General features: G+C 60.2%; 2 protein-coding genes across 11 annotated transcripts in view; one reads left to right on the top strand and one right to left on the bottom strand.

Moving 5' to 3' along the window:
* FLRT1 (fibronectin leucine rich transmembrane protein 1) overlaps positions 1-11,141 on the bottom strand; it is a 90,867-nt gene extending 79,726 nt beyond the window's left edge. For 5 of the 6 annotated variants that reach the window (XR_009213550.1, XR_009213553.1, XR_009213554.1 and 2 more), the window contains exon 1: positions 10,683-11,141. The gene's annotated coding sequence lies outside the window, so the exon portion shown is untranslated. Of the gene's footprint in view, positions 1-10,067; positions 10,162-10,682 lie in introns of those variants that run through there. The other variant, XR_009213552.1, reaches the window with a different exon arrangement.
* The window catches only part of MACROD1 (mono-ADP ribosylhydrolase 1), a 168,737-nt gene that overhangs the window by 121,153 nt on the left and 34,315 nt on the right, over positions 1-13,269 (top strand). The gene's annotated exons all lie outside the window — the stretch shown is intronic.

Here is a 13,269-nt window from a genome sequence, read left to right as displayed (position 1 = left end):
CAGGCCAGGTGCAGTGGCTCACGCCTGTAATCCCAACACTTTGGGAGATTGAGGCGGGCGGATTACTCAAGGTCAGGAGTTCGAGACCAGCCTGGCCAACATGGTGACACCCTGCTTCTATTAAAAATACAAAATTAGCTGGGCATAGTGGCACACGCCTGTAGTCCCAGCTACTTGGGAGGGTACATGATCTTGTACTCCAGCCTGAGCGACGAGAGCAAAACTCCGTCTCAAAAAGATAAAAAGAACGGGCCAGTCAGGAGTGTGCATGAAGCTGACCTGGGCTGGAGCACAGCGCAGGGTCCCAGACAAAGACCAGCACTGTCTAGGGTCCAGGGCAAGGATAGGACCCAGCTCCCTCCTGTCCCCTTGGGCAGCCTCGCACCCCAGCACAGGGAACACTTTGGGAACCCAGGGCCAGCCTGGCTCCACCCTGCCTTTGTCACCTCTGTAAGCCTGTTTCCTCATCTGTGCCCCACCAGGCTCTAGTAGTAACTAACTTTGGATGAGAGGCACTGGGGACCCAGTGGGAGTCAGCTGCTCTAGGGGACAGAGGCTCAGGAGGCCAGAAGCAGCAACCATGCTAAGAGAAGCTGGGTTCCCATCCTACCCCTGCCTCTCAGAACCTGTGTGACCTTGGCTGCCTGTAACTCAGTTTCCTCATGTGTAAAAAGGGAATAATAACAGTATCAGTGCCCACTTACGGGGATTAAATGAGATACAGTACTGTACGTGACATGCTTAGCACATTGCAGGTCCACAGTGAATGCTCAGTCATGTTAGCCAGCATCACTGCTGTTATTGTTTTAAGAGATGGGGTCTCGCTATGTTGCCCAGGCTGGTCTCAAACTCCTGGCCTCAAGCCATCCTCCTGCCTCAGCCTCCCAAGATGCTGGGATTGCAGGTTTGAGCCACCATGCCCACCTGTCATTACTATTATTGTTAGTTCTGAATTCCTTCTCATCTCCCAGAAAAGTGAGGTCTATTTCTGGCTTTTGGCATCCAGGGGTACAGTGGCTTATGCAACCACATGGCTGGCCAGGAGCAGGGATGCGAGCCTGCCCTTGCGACCCCAAGAGTAGTCTCTCCAATCTGCACCCTCAGGACGCAGCAAGGTGGCTACCCCAGCTGAATGCCGCTGGTCCCTCGGCAGACCCTCAGCCCCCACCTACCAAATTGGGTCCCATAAGTGCCCCAGAGGCTGGGATAGGGGTGGTAGAGCCCCCTCTCCAGCTGCCCCACAGCAGGGCCCATGGTGCAGAAACCAGGCTGAGTAAATAACGACATTTTCTCCTCTCTCCTGCGTTCTTCGCCCCTTTCCCTTCCACAAATAAATTATCAACATGCCCAGGTCCCGGCGGAGCAGAGCATAACGCGGGGAACAATGAAAAAGCTTTTAATAGGATTCCAGGAGCTGCTGCCACTCGCTCACGGGCCCTAATGGAGATTGCTCCGTGACCGCAGACCGCCAGCACCCTCCCGGGCCCCCTCGCCCACCGCCCGCCCCACTCCTCCCGAGGGCACCAGCGGGCAGCGAGGCCCAGCTGGGCCACCTGCTGACGTCACAGGCCAGCGTCTGGGCTGGAGAGAAGCGCTCGGCCAAGGCAGAAGCACATGCCACCCACCACATGCACCCGGACTGCTCCCCCTCAGCCCGCACAGGCCTGACCGCTCACAATGCCTCTGCCAAGGCTGTTCCCCTCCAGGAATAATGCCCTTCTGCCTGGCTCCAAGGTGCAAATGACACCTCTCCTATGAGGCCTTCCCTGATTCCTCTCTGACACATATGTTAAATGACATCACCTACTGTCAGTACCAGCCCCAGGCCCAGCACACAGTGGGGCCTCAGGAAACGAAGGCAGAATCCAGGCAAGGAAGAGGAAGCATGAGGCTCTTAGACCACAGGAGACAGCCCAGAGGTCCTGGGCAGGTCCCCAGCTTGGGGAGGAGTCTGGTGAGGGGGGAGCATGACAGATAGCAAAGCTCAGGCCCTGGTGACCTCGGGCAGTTACCTGCCATCTCCATGCCTCAGTTTCCCATCCTCCTTTGTAAAGGACCCGAGTTCACCCTAATGAACGTGGTTCCCCTTCCTCTGTGTGACCTTGGGCAAGTGACTTCGCCACTCAGTGCCTCAGTTTACCCCTGGGGTAAAATCAGGATAATAATAGTGCCTACTTCAGAAATTGCTGGGGGAGCAGGTGCAGTGTCTCGCACCTGTAATCAGGAGACCAAGGCAGGAGGATCGCTTGAGGCCAGGAGTTCAAGGCCAGCCTGGGCAACATAATGAAACCTTATCTCTGCCAAATTAAAAAGTGCCTGTAGTCCGTCCTGGGTGCTGAGGTGGGATCATTACGCCAAAATTAGAGGTGCATGACTGTGATGTTCCGCCTGATTCAGCTGAGTTGTTGGGGGAACTGCCAACCACCAGGTACATAGTAAGTGTGATATAAATGTCAGCTACTACTGCTGTGTCGATTACTCTCATGTGTTGTAGGCCGGGGGGGTTACGAGCATATGCTTTAAGATGCCATGTCCTGGGCCGGGCGCAGTGGCTCACACCTGTAATCTCAGCACTTTGGGAGGCTGAGGCGGGTGGATCACCTGAGGGTCAGGAGTTCGAGACCATCCTGGCTAACACGGTGAAACCCCGTCTCTACTAAAAATACAAAAAATTAGCTGGGCGTGGTAGCAGGCGCCTGTAGCCCCAGCTACCAGGGAGGCTGAGGCAGGAGAATGGCGTGAACCCAGGAGGCAGAGCTTGCAGTGAGCTGAGATCACGCCACTGCACTCCAGCCTGGGTGACAAAGGGGAGCCCCGGCCCAAAAAAAAAAAAAAAAAAAAAGAAACCCCGTCTCTATTAAAAATACAAAGATTAGCTGGGCGTGGTGGTGCACACCTGTAATCCCAGCTACTTGGGAGGCTGAGGCAGGAGAATAGCTTGAACCTGTTGCAGACAGAGGTTGCAGTGAGCTCAGATTGCACCATCGCACTCCAGTCTGGGCAACAAGAGTGAAACTCGGTCAAAAAAAAAAAAGAAAAAAAAAAAGATGCCATGTCCTGGCTACGTGACCTTGGTCCAATCACTTTATCTGCCTGAGCCTCAGTTTTCTCTTCCGTGCAATGGGGCTGTTGTGAAGCCTCAGTGGGATTCTGCAAGGTAGAGTCCTTAGCATGGTGCTCTATGAAATACGCATCCTATGCAGTAAACACTCAATAATGGCTGCAGTGACCTCTCTGCCATCTTTAATGAGCAGAAGGTGACATTTGAGCCCCATGTTTTCCCTGTCCACGATTTGACCTCTAGCCCCTCCCACACCTGCTGCCTCCTAACCCTTGCTGCTCTCCAGAGCCCTCCAGAGCCCAGCTCTCCCCAGGTCCCCGAGGAGTCACCCACACCCCAACTTGCCCTTTTGTCATAACCAGGCAGTTAGAGTCCATTGCTCCCTGATGCCTTCCACCTGCTACTGCATGGGCCCCAGACCTCGGGGCTCAGCAGTGCCCCACAAGCCTTCCTGCCAGAGAGGGTGGGGACCTGAGGGCGGAAAGCTAGCCTGTACGGCCCCTCTCCAGCCCCTGAGCTCCTCAGAGCCCCGAGCAGGGTCATTATCCCAGCACTTCTCTGGTGGGCCTGTCCAATGATTCGAAGTAACTACTGGTTCCCACAAAGCCCTTCTGTGGACACAGTCACGTGGAGTCTTCATGCTAACCCTGGGATGTGAGCACGTGTGCCATCGTCCTGTTTCACAGGTGTGGAGACTGAGGCACAGAGAGGGGACGTGAGGCGTCCAGGGTACTCAGATGATAAGTAACAAAGGTGCGCTTCGAGCCCGAGTCCATTGACTCCAGAGCCTGGCACTTTCACTTCACAGCCCTGCCGCCCCGGGGTGTGTCCTGACCACCCCATGGCATTGGACAGGGCATGTCTCCACTCTGTGCCTCAGTCTCCCTGCTCTCACAGTGGGAAGAAGATAAACCAGGCAGAGCTTGTCAAGCCAGAAGCCCCTGGAAACTGGGAGGGCTCAGAGCCATGGTGCTGCTCTGAGTGGCAGCTACTAGGGACCTAGTGGTCCAACCCCTTTTCCAGAAGTAGTGGGGAAACTGAGGCATGGAGCGCCCCACTGTGACTGGGGGGTCAGGGGAGTGTTGTATGATCTATCTCCCTGGGACCAGTGGACAGCCTAGGAGGCATGCAGCCCCAGTGAGGCAGGGAAGGGCTTCCAAGACCCTCACAGGCCTGGGCACCAAGCCAGCCCCCCATCGGCTGGCCAGGGGTGTGGCCTTACCCAGAGCCTACCTGACTGCTGGCTCCCTGGGGTCAAAGGTTACGCTGCAGGGCTGGCCATCACAGGGCCTCCTCCATTGGAGCAGGGCTTAGGGGAGGGGCTGTCACTCCCACTTCTCATTCCTTCGCACCCACCCATTCCCCAGAGAGGGGCCCAGGCCTGGGCAACAGATGGCCACTGTCTGGGGGCAGGAAGGGCAGGGGACTGCACGGGAAGGGTGGGGCAGCCACTCCAGCCCCTTCCTCATGGCAGCTTCCAGAGGTGGGGGTGAGATGTGGGTTTCATTCACCTCAGAGCCTGGCTCAGGCTGGCTCAGGGAAGACAGGAGAGGAAGGTGGGTTAGGTGTGAGCATGTGTGTGCAAGAGTGTGTGCATGAAGGTGCATGTGCACCCACCAGAGGTGTGAGCGTGGTGCACATCTGTCTCCCCCTCCCGCCTGGTCCCACTGGACTGGGCCGCTGCCACCTCCCCTGTGGCCAGCTCCAGGCCTGGCCCACTGTGGCCGCTGCCTGAGAGAGTGAGTGGGCAAAGAAGGAAGGGTGGGCCCCTAACTGCCCCCCACTGAATCCAAGTCCCCACTCAGGGTGGGGCTGCCCAGCCCAGGCTAGGAGCCCAGGGGCTCTCAGCCCACCGAATCTCACCCCTGTGCTTTAACTGGGCGGGGCACCCTCAGCCTTGAGGTCAAACTCCCGTGACCCTCTGCGACTTGCCATGTCCCCAGGGCCAGACACCCACCCCCTAACAGCCAGATTCCCTGAACCAAAGCCAGGCCCCCTCTGGTCTGACCAGAGAGAAATGGAATTGGATCCAAGACCCAAGATGCTATGTCGCTTGAGAAACAGCTCAGTCCCTCGGATTTTGTCCCTAGGAATCCTGATGGGCAGGCTGGACCCTCCACTGCCACCACACCAGCTCCCAAGGCGGTCATTCGGTCCTGGCTGCACCCCTTTTTCCATTCATTCATCCGTTCACTCGCTCTGCCCTATACCAAGCCCCAGCCCTGCCACCACTCAGAACCAGCCAGGCGTCCCCTGACACACCCTCCAGAGCAGCCCCGGGCACCCTCCACACTCCCCTGAGCTCTCCTCTCCTCCGCAGCCCCTGGCTGACCTCCCCCAGGAAAAGCCCCTCCTGGCTCCAGCACCCGGCAGCATTTCTGAGGACATTTTCCCGAGCAGCATTTCCCAGGCGTCACGGGGGGTGGAGGGGTGGGGGCGACAGGAACGGTTCAACAAGAGCAATTTGCTTCTGGAGATAAATGCTGGCTCCTCGCGGAAGGCATTCCCTCCTTTCTTTTCTCTCTTCCTCTCTCACTCATGCTCTCTCTCTCTCTTTTTTTTTTTTTTTTTTTACAGTTTGCTAAATCTGTTGTAATCTGGTGCCAACGATTAATTCAGGCAGAAGGAGGGAAAGGGGCGTGAAAAAAATACTGCCACAGAGCTGCCTCTGGAGAGGGACGTGGGCAGGAATGGCCAGGACTAGCGCCCTGTGACCCCAGTTTTAATCCCAGTTTTAATTAAGTATAAGCCATCCTCAACCAGCCTGGCCACTGCCTCCCTGCCAGCCAGACAAGAGACCCCCGTCTGCCCATGAGGACTCCCCTCGACCCCTCGAAGCAGAGCCTGCGGCACCTGGGGCCTGGCCAGACGTCGGATGCCTGGGTCCTGCGGTCTGCCTGGGAGGCAGTGTCCCCTAGTGGCTAGCTGAGCCCCATACAGCCGGGTCTGGGGCCCTCCAGGACACAGCCTCTTCACTCCCTTCTCCCTCTGCCTGCACCCCAGCCCGCTTCCCTGCACCGGGAACATTCAGGGCTGGGGAGGGTTTCTGCGGACTCTTCTTCATCACTAATAGCTTTCGGTCCACCCAGGGCTACCGCCCCCGTCATAAACAAGCCCACATTTGTCTAACAGCCCATCAGATGCTGGGGCAACCTGTCTATGCAGGTGAACACACAGCTCTCAGGAAAAGGGGACCTGGCATCTTGGGCCTAGGAAGCCCACTCTTCCAGAGGCCCACCTACAAGGACAGGCAGAGGGTCCCTGAGGCAGACCCAGGAATCCTGAGAGAGCTGGAGAGGGATAGGCCATAGAGACCCAGAGAGACAGCCCACCAGCCCCAGCCCTGGCCAGGTGCCTCGAGCCCCTCTGCCCTCCTGCCAAGGGGTCTCCATGCAGCCCTCTCCATCCATCCTGTCCTCCAGGCCCTTGTTTCTGTCCCTGCCCTTCCCCGGCTCCAGCTCACTCTTCACATCTTAAGCACCCCCTTCCCTGGGAAGTCCCCATCAATCCCACCCCCCAGCAGGCCCCTCTGTTACTTGACCTCACCACTTTGTGCCTTCAGAGCCAAGGCTTCACAGGGAAGAGGTAGATCTGACTAATGTCTGACACCACATCTGACTGGCAGCGCCCTGAGGGCAAGCCATCCACTGCTTTTGCTCCCCACTTTTGTCCCAGAGCCCAGCACTGTGCCTGGCAATAGCTAATGCTCAATGATTATCTCAAGAATGAATGAATCAATGAATGAATGAATGAATGAATGAATGAATGAGCAGGAAAGGAGGGAAGGAGTGAGGGAAGGGAAAACAGAAGAGCCAGGGAGCCAGGGGTGCCAGAGGAGCACTGGTGGGCCAGCCCATTTATTCTCCATGGCTTCAGCCCCAGACTCCCACCCATCCTCCTCCCTGCCCTCTCCCCCACCCTCACTAGCCACCAGCTCTGCAGGTTGTCAGTTTAAAACCCAGGGCTGCAGGAATCCAGCAAACAACCTCCACAAAGCAAGGAGAGGCCCCCAAACCCTGACATCATCTGCAGAGCCGCTGGCCTGGGGGAGCAGCAGTGCTCTGGGGGCCTCGAGCGATGGTAAACACACAAACACAGGCCTGCGCAAACACAGCCTGCTCCCTGGAACCCTCTTGGCGGCTCCAGCTGCTGCCAGAGAACTCCAGGCAGGCTGTCCGGGGGGAGGAGGGCAAAACAGGGGTGCTGTCCTTTCCCATCTCCCGGCCATCCAGTCTGCCCCACACCGCAGCCCTGGCCCTCTCAGGGTGAGTGTCCCATGGCAGAGGACAGAATGCAGCTGCCTCGTGGGCCAGCCAGAGCCTGAACTTTGCCTCCAGGAGAACAACACAGGTTCTGAGGAGGGACCCCCCGCCGCCCCGACCTCAAACACACTCGGAGGGCAGTACACCGGGGGCAGCAGCCAGAGCCTGGGGCCTGGGCCTCCCAGAGGCTGGTGCTCTCCTCTGCCAGTGAGCAGGGAAAGCAACCCCCTGGGGCAGTCCCCACCCATCCCACTGTAGGCAGTTAGCACCCTCGCCACACCCACACCCCTTCTTGTCCACCCTTGCTCGCTCACCCACATGCCTCATGCACCCCATCCTATAAGGGGCCTCAGCAAAAGCCCTCCAGCTCCCCCTTGCTCTGGTGCATTTCCCACTGCCCCTTGGGCCGGGTACCAGAGTGGATGGCCCCTGCCTGCAGGGGATGAGGGCCACCTCAGTCCTCCCTGCCACCCCAAGGCCTGAAGAAGCTGAAAGCCCTTGGCCCACAGTGAACGAGGGGTGCAGACCAGGCAAGGGCCCCACATTGCTAGGCATGAACTCTGCTAGAAACTCATACGCATCCTCTCAAAGTGGGTGTCTCCCCAAGGTAGGTATTGCTGTTACCCCACCCTACAGATGAGGAAGGCAGGTCACTTGCCGAAGGTCAGCAGGCCAGGTAGAGAAACCCTCCCCAGGAACCGAAAGTCCTTAGGACCCTGTGATGGCATTCTAGTGTCCCAGGAACATGATCAACAGAAGTGACTAGGTGGTTGATATCATTTCCAGACTCTAGAGCAGAAGGGCCAGCACAGCCAGACCCACACAGCCCCAGACAGGCCCCATCTCTGAGATCAGGCCATGTCCAGCCCTGATTCTGGGGATGTCTGGCTGGCTGGGGACGGGGCTGCTAGCCCCATGACTGGGCAGAGGTGGCTGTGCCCAGCTGATCCCAGAGGCCTCACCCTCCCCCTGCACCAGAGCAGCCACTTGACAGCTGCCACCTCGCCGGCCTCTGGGCTCTACACCCACCTCTCCGCCCCTCAACACCCGCAGGGTCAAGGCCACCTGGAGCCCTAGTCCTCTCAGCTAACTTTGAAGCGAGCACAGATGCCACCTGCTCATGTGTGCACCGCCCTTCCCTGTGCCCACACGCAGAACACCCAGGCATCCTCTCTGTGGGGCAACTGCTGTAAACCCCTGTGCAGGCAAGGAAGCCGGTCCCAGAGGGGAGGCTGCAGGCCCAGGGTCACCCAGCGAATGCGACACAGGCTCAGCCACCAGGCATCAATCTCTACAGAGCTGAGTCTGTACAGCCCTGGCAGTGGGTGACCGGTGGGGTGACAGCACCCCCTCCCCATCACCTCCTTAGAAACAGGCTGGGCGGATCTCCCAGGGGCTTCCATGGGAGGCCTCGGAGATGGGGAGGAGGGGACACAGGGCGCTGCCGCTGAGGGCCAGCGTGAGGATGAAGTCCAATGACAGCACACTGGCTGGGGGTGGGAAAATCCGACCCCCCGACTCTCTAACGTCCCTGCAGGTACCCTCAGCCCTTGAGAATCCTCCAGTCCAGGAGCAGGACCACTGACAACATGCGTCAAATGCACTTACAAAGCAGCACCCCGGCTCAGGCTCAGGAGGTGGCACTATCAACCCTATTTTACCGATAAGGGAAACTGAGGCACAGGGAGGTGGAGGGACTGATAAATGGTAGAGTGCAGACGCATAGACCCAGGTCTAGGTGAAGTCCAGCAGGCCACAGCTGCCTCGGGGGTGTGGGCTAGGGAGCCTCCATGCTGGGGTCAGGGTGCTTTTTACTGAAGAGTACCCAGTCTCTGTGTCTGGGAAAGAACATGGGACCGGGCGCACGCACACACACACCCTGTGCCCATGGCCGACCCTTCAGCCAGATGTGACAGCCCTCAGCTCTTCCTGGCTCTCACACTTACCAGGGCCCCCTCACTGCTGGCCCAGCTAGGCAGCGTCCCCTCCCAGGCACTGGCCCCGTCAGCTCAGGCCATTTCCATTTTAAACCTTCTGAGGAAGCCCTGAACAGTCGCCCACGGAGTCAGCACCAGCTGACAGGTGATGTCTGCGCCTCTCCTCCCTGGGCTGGCGGAATAGATGCAGTAGCTTTCAACTCCAGAAACCGGAATCTGGAGCCCCTGAGCGCGGCTGCCTCCCCCGCGGCCGCTGGGCAGAGACAGGGTGCCCCAGCCACCTCCCTCCACAGTGGCATCGTGGGTTCCCCCCACAGGCAGCCTGCTTCCTAACTCCTGAGACACCTGGGGAGGGGGATGTAGAGGGGCTGGTTTCCATCCAACCCGAGGGCGTAGGGGCCGCGGTGAGGCAGGGCTGTTCTCAGTCACCCCTCACCTCCGTCCCCAGCCTTGGCTGTATTTATTCACATCAGAGCTCTGGCTTGGGCCTCGGGGGCCTGGCACACCCCAGCTGGGCTGTATTCTCTCAAAACTGCCCACCCTGGAGGGCCTCGAAGGCCTCCCGGGGCCACCGGGAAGGCTGTGGCAGCTCCCTGGTGTCCCTGCTCCACAACTTTCTCCTCCTCGGGGAGCTCTGATCAGCCACGGTTCCCTGCAGCTGGGCGACAACACTCCCCAGCCTTCCTCCCCGGGGCCTCCAGTGCCCGCGAGGAGGGGCATGCTCCGCCGGGTCGGGCCGCCTCCTTGTCTTGAGAGCTGGGGGATGGGGGGTGCCCGCCGCCCCCCGCCCAGGCACCGTGGTCTCACCGTTCCAGCCGCCAAGTGCACGGCCCCAGCCCCCGCCTGGCTCAGGGCTGACGGTCCACAGCACGCACAGGGAGGGAAGTTGGAGGCTGCTCATGCCCCCCTTGAAGTCGTTTTAAAAATAAAACCTCGCTCCAACCGTGACTCACGCGGCTGGTGGGGACGGGAGCGCGGCGCCCGGGCCGGCTGGCTGTCCCTGGCCGCGCGCCCTCCTCCGGTTCCCGAGTGCGGGAGCTGGGACCCACATGATCGGCCTGACGCCCCTCACGGGCCAGCCACCCTCCCTGGGGGCGCAGCGAGGGCATGGACTAGAGCTCCAGCTGAACCCCCGCCCTTTCCAGCCTCGGCTCGGGAGAGCTGAGCCGCCGGCCGCGAACCCCGCGCCTCCCCGCGGCGGGGCCAGCGCCACCGCCACTGGCGCTTGGCTCTTGACTCAGGGACCCCCACCCCAAATCCCAAAGGCTGGGCGTCCCGTCTCCCGCCGCTCTGGGGCAAAGCCAGGCTGCCTGACCCCGTGGCGCCTCGGGGCTCCCAGGCCCCCGGCCCCCGCCCCGCCGGCTCCGGCGCCCTGTCCCAGACGCGCGGACCCCGACCCCCGCCCGGTGCAGCCAGCCCTACCTGCGCAGCGGCCGGAGAGGCGGGTCTCCTCGGGAAACTTTGCGGTGACGGCTGGAGCCTCAGGGGTTATTCCAAGGAGCGGGCGGGAACCAGAGCCGGAGGGCGCCCAGGGGGGCCCGGGAGAGGAGCCCCCGGCGCGCGGCAGAGCACGGTGGCGGGCCCGGAGCGGGGGGCGCGCGGCGGCGCATCTGCCCGGCTCGGGCGCCCGGCGGAGCCGCGGGACGAGTGCGGGAGGTGCGTCCAGCAGCGGGGTGCGTGTGCCCGGGCTGGTGCGCTTGGCGGCGGGGCGGGGGCCAGCGGCGGTGCCCGCGCGAGCGGCGGCGGCGAGCAGGGCGCGGGGAACCAGGCTGTGCGGCCGCCTCTCTCCTCGCGGCGGCGGCGGCGGCGGCGGGGGCCGTGCGTGCAGGCGCGGAGCAGGGAGGGAGGGGAGGAGGAGGGGGAGGCAGCGGGCTGGGAGGAGGTGGCGGAGGCGGGGGCGCCGCGCTGCGCACTGGCCGGCGGGACCCGGCGCGGGAGGCTGCGCCGCCGCGCGGGGACTCTGGCCCAGCCCGGGAGAAGCGGCCTCCGCGCCCTGCTCCCCCGCCCTCGGCTAAACCGCCTGGGGGGAGGGCGGGTGGGGGAGCCGACCCCTCTGGGGAGTAGGGGGAGGGAGGCTCCTAAAGCCAGCCTCCACCGCGGAGGCGGGGGAGAAAGGGGTTCTAGCTCACGCGCCGCCTCCGCAACACCCTCCTCTCCGCACCCACTCATTCAACCATCCCTCCCTCCATCCATTCATTCATTCATTCATTCATCCGTCCACCCATGCATTCATTCACAAACAGGTACCCACCGCCTACTCTGCATGCCAAAGTAACCCCTTCCTTCCTGCCTGGCGCCCCTTCCCTGGGCAGACCCTCTTATCCACCGCGTGCTGTAAACACCCGGGCGCTCCCCAGTAGTACCCCTCCCACCTATTAAGGGGGCAGTGCCAGGGTCCCATGCCAGCGCCCCCTCCCATCCCCAGCTGACTGTGACCTTGGCCAAGTTGCTGAACCTCTCCCAGCCTCAGTGTCCTGGATTGTGAAATGGGAGCGTTACTACCTAGCTCCAAAGGTTACTGTGAGAGATCAAGAAGACCTTGAATGGGAGGGTGGCTGGCCCCGTGCCTGGCACCTATTAGAGACTAGGAAGATGTTCATGCCTGTGGTGTGGCATCTGGGTGGGGCGAGGGAGTGTTTAGACCAGACAGCCTCCTCTTAGCCTGAAAGTCCCCGTGCTCTTGCCATTCGCTGAGACACTAAGTAAGGGACTCTCCCATATACCCAGCCTGGCCTGCCCTGGTCAGACCTCATCACCTTGTCAGTGGTTGCTCTGAGTCCCAAGCCCCCCAGAGCCCCCACCAGGGCCCCAGTGCTCCTGATCCACCCTCAGACCGCCCACAGTCTGGCTGGGACCCTCTGCCGTCCCTGCTCTTTGCTGTCCATCGAGGCCTGGAGGCCACCTCCCCTCTGGGATGCCTTCCCAGATCCCCCTGGGGAGGGTCCCCCACAGAGACTCCAGCACCTCTCCCCCTCCTTTCCCTGTGCAAACCCAGCCCTCTTGTGCCCAGCCCTCTTGCGCCCAGCCCGGGGACAGACTGGGGCCTAGCCTGAGGCTGCCGCCTCTGGCCTCTGTGAGCTCTGCGCTCTGCGTGCGCCTGTCTTTGCCCTTCCTGCCTCTCCCTCCTCACTTCACCCTTCCAGATTTCCCTCCCCTTAACTCCCTTTCTTCCTTCTCCCGATTTCTACTCAGTTCACCAAACAGCTATTTTTTCCTCCCAATTTTTATTTATTGCCCAAACAGTATTATACCAACAATAAAAGAAGGAAAAATCACCCACAATGCCACCGCCCTGTGGCGTCAACAGCTTCTGTTCCTCTGCTCCCTTCCAGGCTTGTCCATGCAGAGACGGCTGTAATTTTTACAGAGCTGTGGTTTCTGTTCTGCCTTCCCAGACCCCCAGATGGACGTGTGGCCCTGGGGCTCCGTCATTCCTCCATCATGGCGCTTGGCGTGTGGCTCAGGAATTATGTTCAAGCCTTCCTCCTCTTCTGAACCAAATGTCTTGAAGAAGAGACCCCTTTCTATCCCTGCCACCCCCATGACAAGCCACGGAGCTGGCACAGAGCACGGGTACTCAGTGCCTCGCAGTGGAATGGATTGTATGATTGTAGCTCTGTTTGACACGTCACACTTAGATATCAAAATGTTATCCTCAAGCCAGCCATGGTGTCTCACACCTGTAATCCCAGAGCTTTGGGGGGCTGTGGTGGGATGATTGCTTGAGGCCAGGAGTTTGAGATCAAAAATAATGTACAAAAAAATACAAAAAATAATTTTTTTTTTTGAGATGGCATTTCGCTCTTGTCGCCCAGGCTGGAGTGCAATGGCATGATCTCGGCTCATGGCAACCTCTGCCTCCCAGGTTCAAGCAATTCTCCTGCCTCAGCCTCCCAAGTAGCTGGAATGACAGGAATGCGCCACTACGCCTGGCTAATTTTTGTATTTTTAGCAGAGACAGGGTTTCACTATGTTGGCCAGGCTGGTCTCAAGCTCCTGACCTCAGGTG

The sequence above is a fragment of the Hylobates moloch genome, unplaced genomic scaffold (genome assembly GCF_009828535.3).
Source record: "Hylobates moloch isolate HMO894 unplaced genomic scaffold, HMol_V3 SCAFFOLD_5, whole genome shotgun sequence".
NCBI classification, from domain to species: domain Eukaryota; kingdom Metazoa; phylum Chordata; class Mammalia; order Primates; family Hylobatidae; genus Hylobates; species Hylobates moloch.
Note: the sequence above shows the minus strand (reverse complement) of the source record. Positions and strands in the feature narration are given on the sequence as shown.